Here is a 19041-nt window from a genome sequence, read left to right as displayed (position 1 = left end):
CTCTCTATTGACTATAAAGGGAGGGTAGATCACCTGTAAATACCTACACTTTAGAGATCTAAAATTAAGTAAGATAGTTCCCATCCCTCACATTATTTGACTTGATCTTTGCTGGCCAATCAAGAAGGCACACCTCCACTGAGCAGATGATTTGGAGAAGTGAGTGTTGAGAGAGTTGCAATAGAACAGCAAGAAACACATACTTAACTTTTCATTTTGTACTCCTTTGCAAGATTACATGCAAGGATTAGAGCACACATTTCTTGGTGAGCCACATCAGTTAAAGCTGCCTGTGGAACTCTTTGTTGCCCTCAACAGTTTTTATTTTTGTGTTAGGTCTGAGTGGAGCAGGATATGATGCAATACCATGTTCCCTTTCACAACTTGCCTCATATAAGTTTTTGAAGGAGAAAAGTGGCCAGTTGCTCCTGAAGTGTTGGAATTTTCCCTGGTCTCAGAGCTTTAGTATTCCCAGCTGACTGCCAGAAAGAGGATAAGAACTGACCCCATGATTTAAATATTTGTTTCAGTCTTATTATAAAGTCACAAAGAAAGAAAATGCTAAAGAAAATGTATGATTCTTAACTACTTGAGGGTCAAGTCTTATGGCATTCCTTTCCTGAGAAATGCTCCAGAACTCACTTGTCACTGTAGCCACCGTGAGTGAAGTGTCACTGTTATCTTGAACACGACCTTGCAAAACTAGAACCCTGCAGGAGGAGATCTAAAGGTAGCAAGAGGTCACCGATCCATGCTGGGAGAGCCAATTTGCCAAGATGAGACAGATCAGATTGCCAACATAAAATGCTGATATTCATGATCTGGATCCACCACGTCATGGATGGCTTTTTGGACCTTAGTGTTTTGGGAGAATTCATTTACCATGACTATATGCTGCACATTTAGGTGAACTTGGCTTTCGTAATTATATGATGCAATGCTTAGGTGATTATATCATTGCAATATATGTTTGCATGTTCTCCTTCTTATACTGGATAATGCCCCTATGCATTTTGTGCTCACTAACAGACCCATAAAAATAAGCTTCAGGTAAATATAGGGAGTAAAAGGTGCTTCTGTGTCATTATAAACCTAGGTTCATAACCTTTTATGAACCCAAAGTTGCTTTTTTGACCACACTTTCTAACTTTTATTTGGACAATTATTTCAATAGTTTCAAGCGCCTACCTTGGCAATTATTTAATCAATTAAAAATTATGATATACTGGCAATTAGAACCTCTTTAGGAATGTTTGCAGCTGTAGAGCTGATGCCATTCTCATCAGTAGTGAAGTTCACAACTGCTTCAGTTCTCAAGAGGTTTCAGTCACAAAATAAAAGGAGATCATGTCCTGAGAAATGCTGACTACAGTCCGAATTGAATAACAAGAAGATATGCTACCAAATCTGCATCTTTGTGGAAACCCTACTTGTCATTATTTTATAATTTTGTCCAGTGAACTGATGAAAATACTGAATAAGATTGGACTGCAAAGAGGTTCCATGTGGATTTTTGACTAGAAACTACCATCTGACAATATCCCATTACATTTACTCTGTGGGATCTATCAATTTACCAGTTTTTAGTCCATTCAATATGGGCTACACTGATTTTGTAGAGTACTAATTTTCATCATGCTCGATTAAATCAAATACTTCACAAGAATAACGTTATGTCAGTTGTACATATAATTTCATCAAAAGTGAGATCACATTTACTCTAAACCTAAATTCATCAAAACAGTGTTCCCTGGCATTAAATGCATTAACCTTCTTCAATTCTTTATTTGTCATATCAATATCAGCTCCTCTACAATTTTTCCAATGATCAGTTTTAGCATTTTAACACTTCCTGGGTAATTCCATTTTCTACATTTTTCAATTATTGTTAAGTAATTGTTATTAATGTCTTGGAATATTCACTGCCTTCCAATCACAGAATCACTGAGGTTGGAAGAGACCTCTGGAGATCATCTAGTCCAACACCCCTGCTCAAGCAGGGTCACCTAGAGCACATTGCATAGGATTGCATCCAGGCACATTTTGAATATCTCCAGAGAAGGAGACTCCACCACCTCTCGGGGCAACCTGTTCCAGTGCTCTGTCACCCTCACAGTGAAAAAGTTTTTCCTCATGTTCAGATGGAATTGTCTGTGTTTCAGTTTGTGCCCATTGCCTTGCGTCCTGTCTCTGGGCACCACTGAAAAGAGTCTGGTCCCATCCTCTTGACACCCTCCCTTCAGATACTTGTACACGTTGATAAGATCTCCTCTCAGCCTTCTCTTCTCCAAGCTAAACAGGCCCAGCTCTCTCAGCCTTTCCTCATAAGAGAGATGCTCCAGTCCCCTAATCATCTTTGTAGCCCTTCGCTGGACTTGCTCCAGTAGTGCCACATCCCTCTTGTACTGGGGAGTCCAATATTTGTCACAAATCAACATCAGAACTTTGAGAACTCTGCTGAACTTTTTCAGATGCAAAAGGTCTGGTCTTCAGAACACAATGATTAAGTATGACAGTTGAGGCTTGATATTATTCTTAGACATTGAAGAAAGAAACATTTCATTACTATCATATAAACATATAACATATAAGGCTATTWAACATAAGACATATGAAATCTGTTCTATTGGGACATTTCTAAGTTTCCCAGTTAGGTATCTCACCCTACTTTCTTCAAAATACTATAGAAAATTAGCTGGTGAATATTTCAGACTTTCTTCCATTGTGACACATAATTTAATATCCTTGTCCTGAACCCATACCAGTATAAAAAATTTCAAACTGCCCTGATATATTTAAATATTCCTTCTCACTGCATTTGTGATAACCCGCCAGTGAGAAGCGCACAAGTGTACATACTTAAACACAAAGGCCTTAAGGCCAGCTGATGGGATCTCCTTAGTACAAGCCCTGTGCACGCTACTGTTCCTGCCTCTGTTTCTTCATCAGATCACCTCCTTAACCATTTATATCATAAGGATTGAACGGTGACCTTTACCTATTCTTATCAAGGATCTGCATTCTTACCTACTGATTTATTCACATTGTATTCACAGATTCTTTGTTTTCTTTTAAAAACAGTTCAATTATTTCTTTCACCTCTTTTCTTAAGCTTGATTATTTTTAACCAAAGATGGCTCTTGTGATTGCTGAATTGTGCTTTGGGGCCAAGGTTCATCATCTACAGCTTTTGCGTGTAATTCCAACTAGTATTGACATGAGAGTGTTTAAATAGACTTTTTTCTTCTATGAGTTTCCTTATTCTTTTCAGTTTTGTAAAACTGACCTTTTTAAGGAACAAAGTATGGGTATTATAGCCAGAAATGCTACTCTGTATAACAAATAAAGCTACATCTTTCAGTAACTCTGAGATAGATAATATCTTTAGTATGAAGTTCTTCTGCCCACTTTATCATGCTTTTACAAGGTGTAGCCAGCAATCTTTAAATTCAGGTCATATAAATCATCCTTCTATGTTTCAGTGACACCCATCAGATCAAATATCTTTTCATAAAAGAGTACTTCTAATTCCTCTTGTTTATTACCAGGGCTCTTAGCTAGTACTAATATATGGATTGCGGAAGAATATCTTCTTTCTCCATCTCCTGACACCTAGATTCTTTATATCAACTTATTTTATAGAGCTGTGAACAGAGGATTGCATATTATTTCACAGTTCTTTGAATGTCACTGCAAGCTGCCTTAAAATGAATTTTCATTTGGTGGGAACTGTATTAGATTAAATCCTTCAATATTGTCAGATATTTTAAAAAAAGTGAGAGTGACCAAATTAATTCATTTTCTGCAACAAAAAGTCATGATGGCCATATCACTAATAACTTAAATGACTATAATGCATTATAGTTATAGCAATCAAATTGCCAATCTGGAATAGCTATTACATTATTTTCAGCTTTCATGAACAATGATGTAGATGTTGGTTTCCTAATTGTTAACCATGCAGAAATATAAACCCCTCTCAGGAATTTAGCATATTTCTTTCAGCCACAAATTAAGGGAGAAAAACAATACACCAACAACATTTGTTACCATATAGAATCTAAATACTCAAATAGGCTTGTGGAAAAAAGTGATCAAATAAAAATTTAAGTGATCATATTATTATGATGAGCCTGCTACATTCAGTACACATCTGCCAGTGAAGTACTTGAACATCTTTCTCAACTGCATTGCTACGTTACAAATGATTTTTAAAAGATTGTTCCTCACAAGACTGAGAGACTGGATAGGTCTGAGTACAATTAATCTAATTGAATAAAGGCCAGGGGACTTTTTAAATACATGGTTTAAACAGGATGTGTTTAAGCTGTTTATCTCCTTATGAAATACAGAAATAAATTGTACAGTCTGACAGTATATTTTTTCAGAAGTATTTTATCAGTTTTAATCTCACTGCCTGTCAGTTTTTCCTGTTTATATATTAAGGGGGTAGATGGAAAATGTTGACCTAAATATTAAAAAATATGCATGTGAAAGTTAAATAAAGATCTGAGGAGGAGGTGACTATTTAGGGTAAGTCTTCTTTTATTTGAACCCATCCCGTCTCTTAAATGTCATTGTAAAAGACAGCCTAAAGGGTCTGTCAGTAATGTATGTTTCATAGCAAAAGAAAATGAAGAAGAAGGAATTAAAAAAAGCACAACCCTGCTACTTCTGTGACCAGTTAAAATAGAAAGGAGATTCACCTACACAATAGTGTGATATAAAACTCAAATGTGGAATAATGAATATGTATCAAAAGTCAATTACCTCTGACAGTGCCTAAATGACTATTAATAAATATGGCTTTCTGAAAAGCAGAATGTAATGGCCTGCACTTTGCACTGAATTTCCAGAGGATATTTGGCTTATAGTCACTCACCTTGCAGAAGAGCCAGAGAAGTTCATGGCTGTCTACATCTATCTACTTTCACGTATCTTTAGAGATGGGAAGGCAAATGAAACTCTCCGAGGCTATAAAGTCTCCGAAGCTGTAAACAGACAATAGTCCTGCTATGGGGAACACAGACTCTGGCATTTCCCCTGCACATTATCCTAAATAAACACTTCATTATATTAACTGGGGATGACTGAACTCTGGTACCTCAGACTCAAACACTGTTGAGAGAGGGGGAGAGGGAAAAAGGCAGAGAGAAAGGGAGAGGAAGAGGGGAAGGACAAGGGGAAAAGAAAGGGGGAGGGAGGGAGGGAGGATTTCTCTAGACAAAACAACTGAGGCTAAGTGAGGAACAAGAAACGAGAGGAGGAAACAAACTGTACATTAATAAGCCTTCATCTGAAATGCTGAGGGCAGCCCTATCCAGCCACAGTGAACTCAGACTTTTGAGCAGCTTTGCAGACAACTTTCTGTGACGATCACCAGAACAGAAAATCCGGCTCTGGAGGAAAATTGACTTGCTATAGATCTGCTATACCGTACTATTATACTGTAGATACTATAGGTGGAGGCTGAGAGGGAGGCTGGTTGCTGCCTATGAACACTTTATAGGGCTACAGGTAAGAGCTGGCACAAAGACAAATGGGTGTAAGTTATCTATGAATAACTTCAGGCTGGAGATCAACAGAGGATATCATACAGATCAGAGCATTTATGTTCTAGAATTATATATCAGCAGAGGTAAAAATGAGAAAAATGATCCTTGAAAGAAAATACATGATTGGATTACCATGAGGTAAAGGTTTGATAACCAAGCTGCCTTGCAGTCCTACATTGACAGTTCTCATAATGTAAGATATAAATTTCTTCAAAATTAAGCACAGGACTTCTCTCAAAGGGCTTTGTAAAATGTCCTTGTGATGTGTGCAAGGTAAAACGTTGCTCTGCCTTTGCAGATCTCTCTTCAGTGGTTCAATTCATATTGATTTAAGGGCAACTGTTATATGTATAACTCCTGACAGCTAACCCAAGAGAGCCAATACTCCTTCACCTTCCAGGAAGAGAAACTAGCTTCTTTGGAAGTGAACGTACCACCCAGGATCTTGAACAAAAATTTCTCCAAGAAATCATTCCACTTCCAGGCAGAAGCATCATCTAAAGAAACAGCAGGAGGAGACAGAGACAAAATGTCATCAGTGACAATATTATGGATAATGCCAATTTATAAACCATCTAGAATTGCATTCCTGCATTCCTTTGCCCTGCTGAACTTCCAGCAAACACAACGTTCATACTTCATGGAAATATGGTGAGGAAAATTTTTTCAAAAATTGCATGTTAAAAATAAGAAAGTTTAATCTAAAAGAGCAGAGGTTCTTTCTCCCATTCCTTTTTTTTTTTTTTCGTTTTACTCTTCACTTTTTATTTCATGCCCTTAGTAATGAAGGTAAAAACTATCCACATCCAGGCACAAAGATATATTTTCTTCCATGCCTGTTTAAAGATTAGCACTCCAAGAATATTCATGCAGCCCTGAAGATGCATCCTCCCAACATTTACACATTGTTATGCTCTTGTAACTGAGCTGACTTCAGAGGAGTTATTACCTATTTTCATATGTATAAATCAGGGCCATATTTTTCAACAATGTCATGAAATGCTGTATGTTTGTGAATGGGAGACTGAAAAAATTAGAGCAAAATGTTTTCATTTTAAAGTATGCTGAATTATATGCCTCTTAGATGCTAAAGTATATTTACATGGACAAATATATATTCAGGTAACATACTGTATCAGTCACAGAGTAGCTATAACAAAATACAGTCTTGTATTGAATTCCATCATATATATACAGAGTGGTTTAGTCATACAGGACCAATTCTTGTTTTTTGTATAACCTTCCAAAAGTAGCACGATGTTTTTCTTAAATCAGATGTGGGTTAGATGAATATGAAGCATACTGTTTTACAGGAAGCAAGTATCAATATTTACTAACTATAATGTCAAATTAATGACTATAATGAGCTGGTCAATAGTCAAGCTTAGAAGCAGGGCTGTTTATGTAAAAGTTCTCTTTTCGGTACTTTTTTTCTCAAAAGCAAATGACAAAAAAGATAAAACCACAGTTTTCTGGAGAATTATGTGGTTTAACAGATTCAGAGTAAGCAGGTGAGGATTTTTTTAGCTCAGCTACACTGTGACACTGGGCAATTCAAGTTCCTGCATTTTTATTTTTATTTTTATTTTTAGCTAAAAACCTTCATTACCTTACTTATTTAGATTTTAAACTTTCTATAGTAAGAACTGTTCATTGCTGGCCTATCACCAAGTGCAGCTCAGCTGTTGTAGTAGCAGTAACAGCAACAGCAACAACAATAGTAGTCTGGTTACTCAAATATAATTCCAGTGTTGCAATCTACTTCAGCACAGTCAACAAATATCATTTGTCCAAACAAATGAATCTTCCAGTTTGAAGCTTTCCTCTTTAGAATTTCCTATATGCTGCCATTAATTTCTTATGCAGGAGCTTCAGAATAAGAGAATGAGCTATGTTGCTGACTTTTATATGGCTCAGCTTTTATTACAGCAACAGTGACTGATAGAATTATTCCCTTATCTACAAAAACACGACCAGACTTATGCAATTTTAATATCTGCAGCTAAGGCCAGGCAGATTGTTTAACACAGGAGTTTGAACTTTCTCTTGCAGTTCTAGTTAAGCAGAGATTTAGAATATCTCTTCACTGTCACTAGCAACCATTAAAGTAACAAATAATGTCTAAATATTAGCTTCTACAGACAAGCAGGACCAATATATGCCACTTAAAATAATCAGCCCAAGGCAATCAGCTACTGGAAATTCAAACTAGATTCTTGTTTCTGTTCTTGCAGCTTTGTGTTATCCTGACACTGTAAACCAGCCAGGCAATCAGCTTTCTCGAGCCAATGCTCTGTCAAGAGTTTGGTTCTCCTGACACCCCGAGCACCCTGCTGCAGCTTGCACCAAGTCTCATAACTCCCTGGCAAAAGGAGCAGCAGTTGCACTATCCTTAGAGTGCTGTAACTGTAGTATTTTTTCAATGATCTGAGAAAAACTTCCTAAAGTCCTGACAAGCCTTCCTGAGTTCACCCTCCCACTTTTGACCTTAGTTATTTCTAATGTTCTTTCCTTAGGTTCTTCCTCCTGGCATCCCATTGCTTCCCATGCCACACCATGAAAACAGTTTCCTGACTGCTTACATCATCTCTGCAACAGCTCCATGTAGCCTTACTCATGGTTCCAGACAACACCATGAATATAACAGCATTTGCATGATTGTAGCTCATGTACTGTAAAACAAATATTAAATGAATTATGGTTTAAATTACTCTAAGGATGACCAATTGGATCAGAAAAAAAGCCAAAATTCACATTATAGATTTGACGTGAGAAAGACTCATTTTTGTACCAGTTTTGGATGTAATTCTCAACAATTCTATAAAAAACAATATAACATAGTCTATTTGTCTACTTGTCAGCCTGGATACTACCAGCCTCCTCAGATATTTTTCCCATATGTGGGCTTCAGAAATACGTGCAGTAGGAGATCTAACTGTGCAACGTTGGACAAAATTTTGAAAAGGGTATTTTTCCTTTACAAGGTAATGGCTATTTTTTATGTTTTTCAAAGCATAACTAAGTATTTTTTGTCTTGTCAGTATTATCCTGATAATTAGCAACCTGTACTGTTCTTATTTGTATGCTATGGTTCTCTTAAGACTCTGTTGTGTTATTTTTGTGCACACAATGTACATGTGTACATAGACATGTACATACAAGTCTACTATATTTTGTTGTTGTTGTTGTTAAGAGCCCTATTAGTTAAATGCATTAGAGCTGTCATTGGATATAATAGAGCATGAGATCTATCTTGTCTCATTTTAGATATCCAGGAGACAGTTGTCTAGGACAAAGCTAGTCGTTTAGCTCCCTCTGTAAGTAATGGAGAGAAATAAATATGTTCACATGTTTTATATTTTCTAAGGAATTTGTACTACTGCCTGTTATCATTGTGACTGATATCTTTCGTGGAATATGCTGGTAACCTCTGTCCTAACAACCAAAGATTTCTCCTCTGCACTGTTTCACTGATGTATAGCTCGCTCGTTTTATGTTAAATTGGTGAATATTTCATACTAAATTATTATTTTCTTTCATAGATCACTTATTGGTGATCTGTGCCTCCTCTTTAGCCTTTTCATGGATGCCTTTTTTCTAGTCTTTTGCCAAACAAACAAGGAAAGGGGCAGGCAGTGTGTTTAAAACTGAGAAAAGGAAAATATCTCTTCAAACTCATTGTATCTCAGTAGAGAGATCTTAAAGTGTATCTGTAACTGTATCTTAAAGTATATCCATTTTCTAAATGAGGGGAAGAGCATTTCATTATGTCAGAACAAGTTACAGTTACAAGACACAACAAGTTTTCAACAACACGAAATATTACCTGACTGATTTCTTTAAAATCATTTCTAAAATAATATGGGATTCAGTACTGTTCACAGATAGCACTAAATTTTACCATTTTGGTCTTCCTTATATACTGAGATACTGCTAAACTGCACCTGTGGATGTTTCCAGGAGTTGTGGCTGTCAGCAAATACTGTCTTATGGATGAAACAGAGATGCTTCTCCGGTGTCCCTGACGCAGATGGGAAAGCTGTCATCATAAAAAARGTATGCCAGTATTTGAAATGAAAACAAAGTTCTGTCAGCTGACATGAGCAGGAACTTGTGAAGAATAATCTGTACATCAGCCAGTATCCTATAGAACAAATAATGTTTTCTGTTAGCAAGACAAATAAAGTGCTTAAATAAAGGAACAGAGAAAATGGAGGAAAAGTCTAAGAAAATCAACTTTTTGGTTTTCCGACTGCAGTTAGCAAGATTTATTCTTCTTTTTGTGGTAGGACCTAGGAACACTAATAAGATCTAGACTATAATACATACAAGTCACTGTACAAATATCAAAGTACAATCCCAAGCCAAAGCCCTAGCGCTTATGTTCTAAGCATGAGAAAAGCAAGGAAAAAGGCAGACAAATAGTACAAGGAATAATGATACAAAATTGACTACTGTGATAGGCAGTGAAGACTTTTCCTAGGTCATAATTGATGGTAATTATATTCTTACTGTGGTTTAATTAAAGCCAGATGGAATTACAGTCATGAAAGACTTCATTATCATGATTTATCCCTACATGTCCATTAAATGGTCAGGAAGCTAAATTTTGCTATCAAAAGGCTCCTATAAGCTAGGAGGAAAAGACTCAAAATATTATTTTAAAATTAGTCCTCTAAGAATGTTCAAAGAAACTGGAAACATTCATAGAGGATAGGTCATCCTTTTGGGTGGTGATGATATGAATAAAACTTCTGGGATGATGTGCTCCAGAACCAGGAAACGGTGAAAGATCTTTCTATACTTCACCAGTTTTTGCATGTTCTTGCCCACACATAGTCAACACAGGCACACACAACCAACCAGTATTGGAGAAAGGACATGGAGTTAATGAGACATTTGGTCTGACACCTAAAAAGCTGTTGTTATCTTCTCATGTGATACTTATTCTGTAATGGAAGAATGTGAATTATAATATCTTCTCTAAGGACCCCAGTGTAGAGGGACAGATAAATTTTATAAAATTATGTGAGAATGCTGGAGCTGGTTTGAATATAAATCATTTCACTTCTAGGTATAAAGTGCACAAAAATGATTCACTGATATATTAATTGACCTTTCAACTGAGAACTCAAATTCTTTACAGTTTTTCATTAATTAATCCTCACAGCTGGACTAAATGTGGTTCTCAGATTTTCAGATCCATATGAAAGCTTGAATTTAAACAGAAATAGAAGTATTCTCATGAAAAATTGTTTCAGAAAGACATTTTCATCAACATAATTTGAATGTTAACATAGACACATCAATCACAAACAGCTGTATTAAGCCCATTTAAAACCAACTGTGTAAGCAAATGGCATAATAAGATCTCATATTCCACAAATTAGTAGCAAAACACAAGGGGAAAACTGCAATGAAATTCTGGGCCTCGGGTATATGCTTTATCAGCCTGTATAGCCRTTAGAAGTCCCGGTTTTAAAATATGTCCTTTGAAGTCACAGAGAATGTGACTTTGAACAAGAATAACCTAAGAAAGCATGCACAGAAAACTGAATGAGAAGGATCTTCTCACAGACATTCTGAATGTGTAATGAAGGAGACAAAACCAGAAAAAGGAGGCACAGAAGACAAACAAAATTTTAGACTAAGATCATCTTGTTGAACATATGTGGTTGTTAAGGAGCATGATATTGGAGCAACAAAACTTTAAAAAGACGTTTTCACAACTGAGAATGAAGCAGATCAAAACAGAGCAACTCCAGAGAGAAATTCAAGACAGGTAAATGAACAAGCTCCAATGCAGAAGGTAAGACGAAGGGATAAGACAGTTCTGGTGCACTGTAAACCATAGAAACACAAAGTGTGGAATTTACCTCACCTAATTTACCTATCTAAAAAGTAGATACCAAGTCCCAGCAACTCACCTAGCCTCCACAGAATGACGGTCTTTAGGTGGTTGTCTCCAAAGGCTTCAGTGACTTATCCTCTGAAGGGACCCAGCACTCTCCACAGTTTAAAGAGCCTAGACTCAGCATGTGACATTGAGACAGTTAAATTTAGATGAGGAGCTAAAGAATGATGCTGTAAAAGATGACACAATGATCAGATGAAGAACCAAGTACTGTCGGTTATTTCAAGATCTAGTCTCTCCCACTGTGACAAATGGCATTTCCAAAATCCACTCTTAGCTATTTCAGGACCCCCAAGTCTACCTATCAGGCAGACTGCCTGTTTCTCCCAACAACAAAGAACCTCAACTAACTCAGTCCCTTTTAAGCACTGGCTTATTTCAAGATTGGATTTGCCATCTGAAGTTCCTTTATTCAAGTTTTTTTAGTAAGGATAAACAAATGCACTCCATTGCATTGATTTGTTCAGCCACCAAAGATACCAAGTARTAACTCACTTTTAATCTAAAATCAGGTTTCCTATTAGTTATTATCCACATTTAAGTCATTATGAGTCTAATGTGAATTTTGATCAACTGTTTTATCCATATGATAAAAAAGTTTGAATCAAATCACTGCTATATATTGAGTTCAGCTTTTGGGCATTTCTTAACCTGCACATTCACATCATGAAGTGACTCTATCCCATTTGTAAACTTTCATTAGCCCTGTGGTATATTACACGTGTCCTGTTTGTTAGACTCTTGCCCAGCTGCTTAACAGTCACACTTTTAAGCAACCCACAACTCCATTTACACAGCCACAGCAAGTCATTTTTCTGCTTTTCAGGTACACGTAGCATGGTTTCAGCATGTATTTATAGCAAAGATATCTGAATGCATTCCAATGCACAGTAAAAAACAAATCAAGTGAACAGTTCTTTTGGTGGATGGTGAGGATGAATCCAATAAATCAATACAAAAAAGGTAAGTAAAGGGAATATGAGATTTTAAGTCTGTATAGGTCATCAGCATTGATGCTGAAGTCACCACATAGGAAAGAAAAATGAAAAGCAGGAGTCAAAATCAGAGAAGGTGTAGACAGAAAATACTGTTGGAAGATCACAACAATAGCAGAATGGAAGAGATGGGTCAAAAGCAGCATGCTTAAATCAAAAGAAAGAATAAGTAGGAAAAGAAAAGACAGTCTGATATAGAACAGGGAGATTTGATCCTGACATTCCATGTCAATATGTGATTGTGTGTCTAAAAATTATATTGAAGGCTAATGAAAATACATACTTTTAAATTTGATTTTTTTCCAGAGAATAAATTAGAAAGATATTTTATTACAGTTTTGGTGAAGGACCATATTCATTCTTTGATCTACATGTTATAACAGAAGCACTATCAATATACCTTTTCCTTTAATAAAATCTGATACGGAAGGAGTCTTTTCTATTACAATACCTATTCAGTTTGAGTACCAGGGCCAAAATAAGGCTTATTCCAGCAGATAGCTGAGGTAATTGTTTTGGGGGGTGGGGGGAGGTTGTTGGGATTTTTTACAATATTGACAATCGACCAGGTCTCTGGACTATTTTTCTGCTATGTAATCTATTGTCATTTTCCAAATTGCAATCTCTCATCTCTCAGAAAAATAATAAAATAAAATGTAGTGCTCTTAAATGGGTARAAAGAGTCAGTCAGGGTCAGTATGGCTCTGCTCCAGAAGTTTCTTTTGAGAAAGGATGCTAAAAGAGAAGTAGTTTTGAAAAGATGGTTTGTGGATTTTGAACTCATAGAAACTAGCTTCATTAAATGCCCAATACTAAATTCCAGAGCAGGCTAAGCTAGGTTTCCTGAGTTTTTTTGAGGGCTGAGGGATGGCTGGGAAACACCAAGGTCAGTCAATTCATAAGTGTCCTCTAAAGCTTACATCTTAAAAAAAATATGCATATTGTGTGRATATATTTTTCTCCTACTACAAATTAGAGATAATCAACACAATTTACTGAAAATTTTTCAATGTAAAAACAACTTTTTTGGCAAAAGCACAGAAACGTTGTGGCGAGTCTAACAATATCAAGCGAGAAAAATACAGTGCAACACAAAACTACCTGCTGTGCTCATTCTTTACAAAATAAGTTAAAGCATTTCTAATTTCAGATGTTACTAATATAAAAGAAGAGGAACAATCTCTTTAAACAATCTCCTACATTTTGATAACCTCTACTGCAGCTGAAACAGCTTTGGAGGGAGCAGCTGGGTCTGTCAAAGCTTATTTTAAAAAAGGAGTAATTGTTTGTTTTGGTCTGCTCACCTGGGCCTTTTGAACTGGAAAAGACTGAGGGATTTTATTTTTCAGGAAAATAATAATAATTGGCATGACTATTTCATCCAAAAAAAGACATAAAAGGAAACTTGCTGATGAGCTGATAGGCCTTACTCCTCATTCTAGTGCAAAAAAGAGAAGTCAGCAGCTTATTATGGAGGGGTAGTAAAATGGGAAGAGGGGAGAAAAGGACTTGCTTTTTATGGACAAGTATACTTACTTTCCAGTCATTTGGCATCATTGACTCAAAAATAGATTGTAGATTAGCTGCTCTCACTGTGTGTATACCATGGTTTCTTCTTTGAACATAGTAGAATAACAGCATCTACCTAGAAAGAAACTGGCATCTCAAAATATTAACAAGGAGCTTTTCACAGATTTGTGTTTCTATAATGATTTTTGGAGGTCTTAGGATGACTAATTTTTGAAAGCCACCAGAGAACAAAACTGAAAAAATGCCCATTATTTCAGACTGTATTTGATAAGTTTCTGAAGGGGCAGTTTTAAGCTGGAAATTACTCTGGAATCTAAGCAATTCACAGGAATGTTATTATTTTGGCAAAATTTCACACAGAAAAATGCAAACAATTAAATAAAATAATTAAAGCCGAGTCATTACATTTGAAAGAATTTATTAGAACCTTCTTTTAATTTTTCTTTACATTTTATTTACATTCTTCTAACTTGAATAAGAGCAAATTATAAAAAAGGTCAAAATCAAACTGTTTTTTGTTGTATTAAAATAATCTTTTTTATTTAGTGCAAGCTGAATTAATTGGTACTTGGTTTCATGAGAAGCTTCAAAAATAGTTTCTTTTTATGATCTAGGAGGAACAAAATGATCAAAATGAAGGAATTTGCTGTGGGATGAGAATTCGGAGTTACATTCAGTTCTACTACTTACCTTCTTTCTTCCCTACCTATTCGTATCCTTGATTAGCCCCAAATAAAAAGATGTCTCTAACTACACATTACTAGGTCATTCTTATGATACTGCAGCTCTAGATAAAGAATTAATGCTTTCTGGAAGTAGGCCTTAACAGTTCTTTCTTATACTTGATAGACTACAATCTTTTATTCTAACAGGAGAGAGGTATTTAGGCCTGACCACTTATCTGAGAGTGCAACAATGGCAAGTGTTCTTTCATGAGTAGAATACTGATAAGTAAATATTTTGGCTAGTCATTTATTTCTAGGAAATATGATTCAAGTCAGGACCTGGCTGGAAGAACTTCCTCTGAAGTGTCTGGCTTAGTTAAATAAAGCAGGAGGTGGGTGAAGTTCTCACTTAAGTACAGGTCACTGAATGGTTATATGGAGACTGAGAAAGGGAAATGAGAAAAATGGTCCCATGTTAGTGCTCCTTTGTTCCTAAAGACATTCATGACATAGATGTATTCCAAATACCTTGATTCCTAATCCTGGAAGTCAGATGAGAGTTAGTGGCAGTCATTCTCTGTTGAAGACTGATAAACTATTCTGCCAAAGTATTTCATTTGTAGCATAAGTCCCTTAAAATAAGTTTAATCTACCATCGAATTCAAGAGAAGGAATTTGCTTGACAGGGACAGTATATAAGTATATGAACCTGCACATTTACAGCACATATTTGTTGTAGCAAAGTTATGCTTGTCCCACTTTGCAGATGTTGTTCTGAATAACTTGGATACCAAAGTTGCAGTAGATACTATAAGGTGATGCTCCCACTGTCTTATATGTGTTGGATTTGTTTGGATCCTTGCTCTTCATTGGCCTGTTGTGCACCTAGCCAATGCTTGGCTGATTAACCATACTTATTATGCAAATGAGAAGCAAGGGTGAGAGAAGTCAGGAAAATCAGGACACAACAATGTGCAAAATATCATATTGAAACTAACACAGAAGCAAACTAAGGTTCCAGAATTTGACAATTCCGAGTCAAGAGGCTGACTGCAAATAGGAGTATAAGTACCCAAATCCATATTTGCAGTTTGAAAAAGTCTAAATAACTCAGCAGCTATCTGCTGGGCATCTCCTTTGACATGACAATTCCTTATGCACCAATGACTTCCCTTCTGTGCATGTCCAGATATGCCCTGGGCTAGGTGAATTCGCACTTTGTACATGTCTAAATGCACCTAGATCTCAGAAATCAGGTATTGTCCTGGTCAGTTCCCAGCAGGGGCCATTGCTTCTGCACATGCTTAACAACCCCACATAGGATAGGACTTCTCACAAAATGCAACCATGAGAATGGGGAACAGAGCCCAGCTTTGGTGTAATTTCCCTTGCGCCTTACACTGGAAGTGAGAATCCTTGGTTTCCACTCTGTGCTGCAAGCTTTTCATAATAGAAGGACATTGAGCAAACTCAGAAACATCCCTTGAATTTAGGGATCAAACTCAGGATATCCCCAGCCATGGATATTGAAATTTTCTCTCACCTATTTCCCCATTCCCTTAGTCATGTATTCCTTCAGTGGAGGGCTAGAAATCTATAATCTGAGTAAACCACTGAATCCAAGTCTCTGACCTTTGACTAGCCTCTAGGGATTAGACTGATACGCAAATTATGAGCACTGCCAACATTTTTCAAAATGTTCTCTCATGTTCAATATTTCCTACTGACTCTTAACTCAGTGTCTTTCTTGATGTATCTATTAGTGCAAACAAAATATCCGCATATACTGTAAAGGGATCTTTAATAACTTCTAAGACTCTTCCTGAAAAGAAGTTATTAAAGAATTTGTTAAAACTACCCATATCAAAGAAAGAATGTTCCTGATTCTAAAACCTCTTTTAATTATAGGACCTTCCAATCATTTGCAATTGTGAATTAATTCTAATAAATATCACATTTTTATATTAATATAGGTGTATAGGTATAGAAACACTAAGGTGAGTTTCCTAACATTTTGCCCAAGGGCAACGTTCACTACACTGGGCAGTGCCCACACAAATATTCAAGCACTCTTAAATTCAGACGATGAATTTCCACTATTGTGAGTCAGCAACTGAACCAAGGCAGGACCCAGCAGTCCTTCATCCATAGCCCATGCTTTAATAATGTAACCAGATTCTTCCAAGCTGACCTGAAGAAAGAAAAAAAAATCCCCAGAACTAGCTGCAAAGGCCAAAAGTCTTCAGATTTTTCTGCTAGCTGTATTGGCATGAACACTTTCAAACTCCATATTTGTAACTTAATATTAAGTTTATATTAAATGAATATAGTAGATTAACATTTTAATTTACTCTAGATTTGATTATAGACTCACTGTACTCAGAGATGGAGTATGAATCATTTCAAGGCTGCTGGGTGGAACCTCAAAAATCAAAAAAATTAGGAAAACAATCAGTCAGAAAACAAGCATACCAAAATCTTCCTAGTGTAAAAATATGGTGTCTGGTAATAAAACAATATTTTTCATTGCAAAACACCACAGGATTACATTGCTTACCTTTAAAGGAAATGTCAGGACAAAATAGGAAAAAAAAAATCTTTCAATTTTGATTTTAATTTTTTTAATTCTGTACATTTTTCTTTCAAATTTTCATCTTTTAATGATGGAGTATGCAAAATAAATTATTTCCTGTGCATTTTCTCTCCACTTTTTCTTTATACTGTTTTCCATAGTAACTTCTTAATATTTTTCCACCTTTTGCCAAAATCTAAGGGGTAAAAATAGACACAGAAAAAAGTTCCACACTTTACAAATTCTATCAGACCTACTGATAAAAAGAGAAAAGGAGCTTTTAGAAAATTATCTAACTTGAGATTTCTATTTAAATAATAAAAAAGAAATTAAAAAATCCTCAAAGGAAAAAAGTATAAAATAAAATTTTGTACAATTTTCAGAGAAAACAGGCTTTCTCCCTGTTTTTTTAAGTCAGCTGTTAATTATTCTTTGTAGCCTGAAAGCTATACCTTCTTTAGGTTTTCCTTTGTGTAAGGGTACAGATAAATCACCAGGTGCCTCTTTGCATTTATAATAATATAAATAACTTTAGTAATCCACCCATGTATCCTAGGGACTTTCTCAATTTTTTGAACATTCAGAACAAATCAGTCTTGTCGTATGTTTGAAGAATGGGCAAAGGTTAGGGCTTGTTCCTATTTCATCGGAGTTAGTCTGGCCATGATGATTTGGTAGGAACTCATTCGTTCCCATGGCAATGCAGGGAATTCTGTAAAACTCTGCTTCTGTCATGGCAAATGGGGCAACTTTTGTGTGTGAAAATACACCAGTTGAAGGCAAATATCAGGTAACAGACAAACCTAAGGTCCTTGAAAATACATAATTAATTTCAAAGGGATTTGTAAATAATTCATAAATTCAAAACAGGTCAACAGAAATTTGGGAGCACTCCAGTACAATAATACACAGTGAAACTCAAGGTAGGGATTCTTAATAAACTAAGAATTAGAGAAGTTCCCTTTCAGGGACAGCTCCTACCCCATGGCTTCCTTCTAGGTATCACAAAAGGCTCTTAAAGCCACCCCCAAAAGCTACCAAACAAATATCCTAGTAACTTCTTTGCACCTCAGATTCCTCACGAGAGGACAGCATTCCCCAAAGACCTTGTCRCCAGGGCTTTAGCGAGAGGCGGACACATCCCTGTGGGAAAGACCCTGCCTGGACCTGTCGGGAGCAAGGCTCTCCTCAAAGAAGGCAGGAATGGGCACTTTGGCAGAAGGGTCAGTCTGAGCATTTCTGTCTCTGCAGCTCTTCTTCTTCTTCTAACACCTCCACAGGCATTATCCAGGATGCTGTACCAGGGATTAATGCAATTCTAACCAAACCTAACCAGAAACCTCTATTTTTAGGAGAAAAGCAAAGTCCATTCCTTTTGCCACTCTTCTTTATTTCGGCTACACTTGCCATAAGCTTTCAGAGAAAGCTAATGAATCTGGCTCTCTGTTGTCTCCTTATTCATCTCCCACAAAATAAAGATGCATAAACAAGTTACAAATTGGATATCGCACAAAACAAAAAAGTCCAAGACTTAATTGTGAGTATTGTCACATCTACCAGGTATCACTATCATATCACTGCTATCTGTTCATGGAAATAAACTTAATTCCCCCTATACAAAGTGTGGTTTTCCTAGAATATTTTTTTCTCATTCTAAAGCAAATAGAAAAAATTGTAATAATTATAACAGAAGTTGTCAAATACATTTTCTTCCAATAAAACATTAACATATTAGTGGAAAAGGAAAACATACTGGTTTGTGATTATAAAGGAAGTCTTTTGTACAGACTCAGCATAAATTTAACTATGT

Source organism: Apteryx rowi, unplaced genomic scaffold (genome assembly GCF_003343035.1).
Source record: "Apteryx rowi isolate R43461 unplaced genomic scaffold, aptRow1 scaffold_29, whole genome shotgun sequence".
Classification (NCBI taxonomy): domain Eukaryota; kingdom Metazoa; phylum Chordata; class Aves; order Apterygiformes; family Apterygidae; genus Apteryx; species Apteryx rowi.
This window is presented reverse-complemented; position numbering follows the sequence as displayed.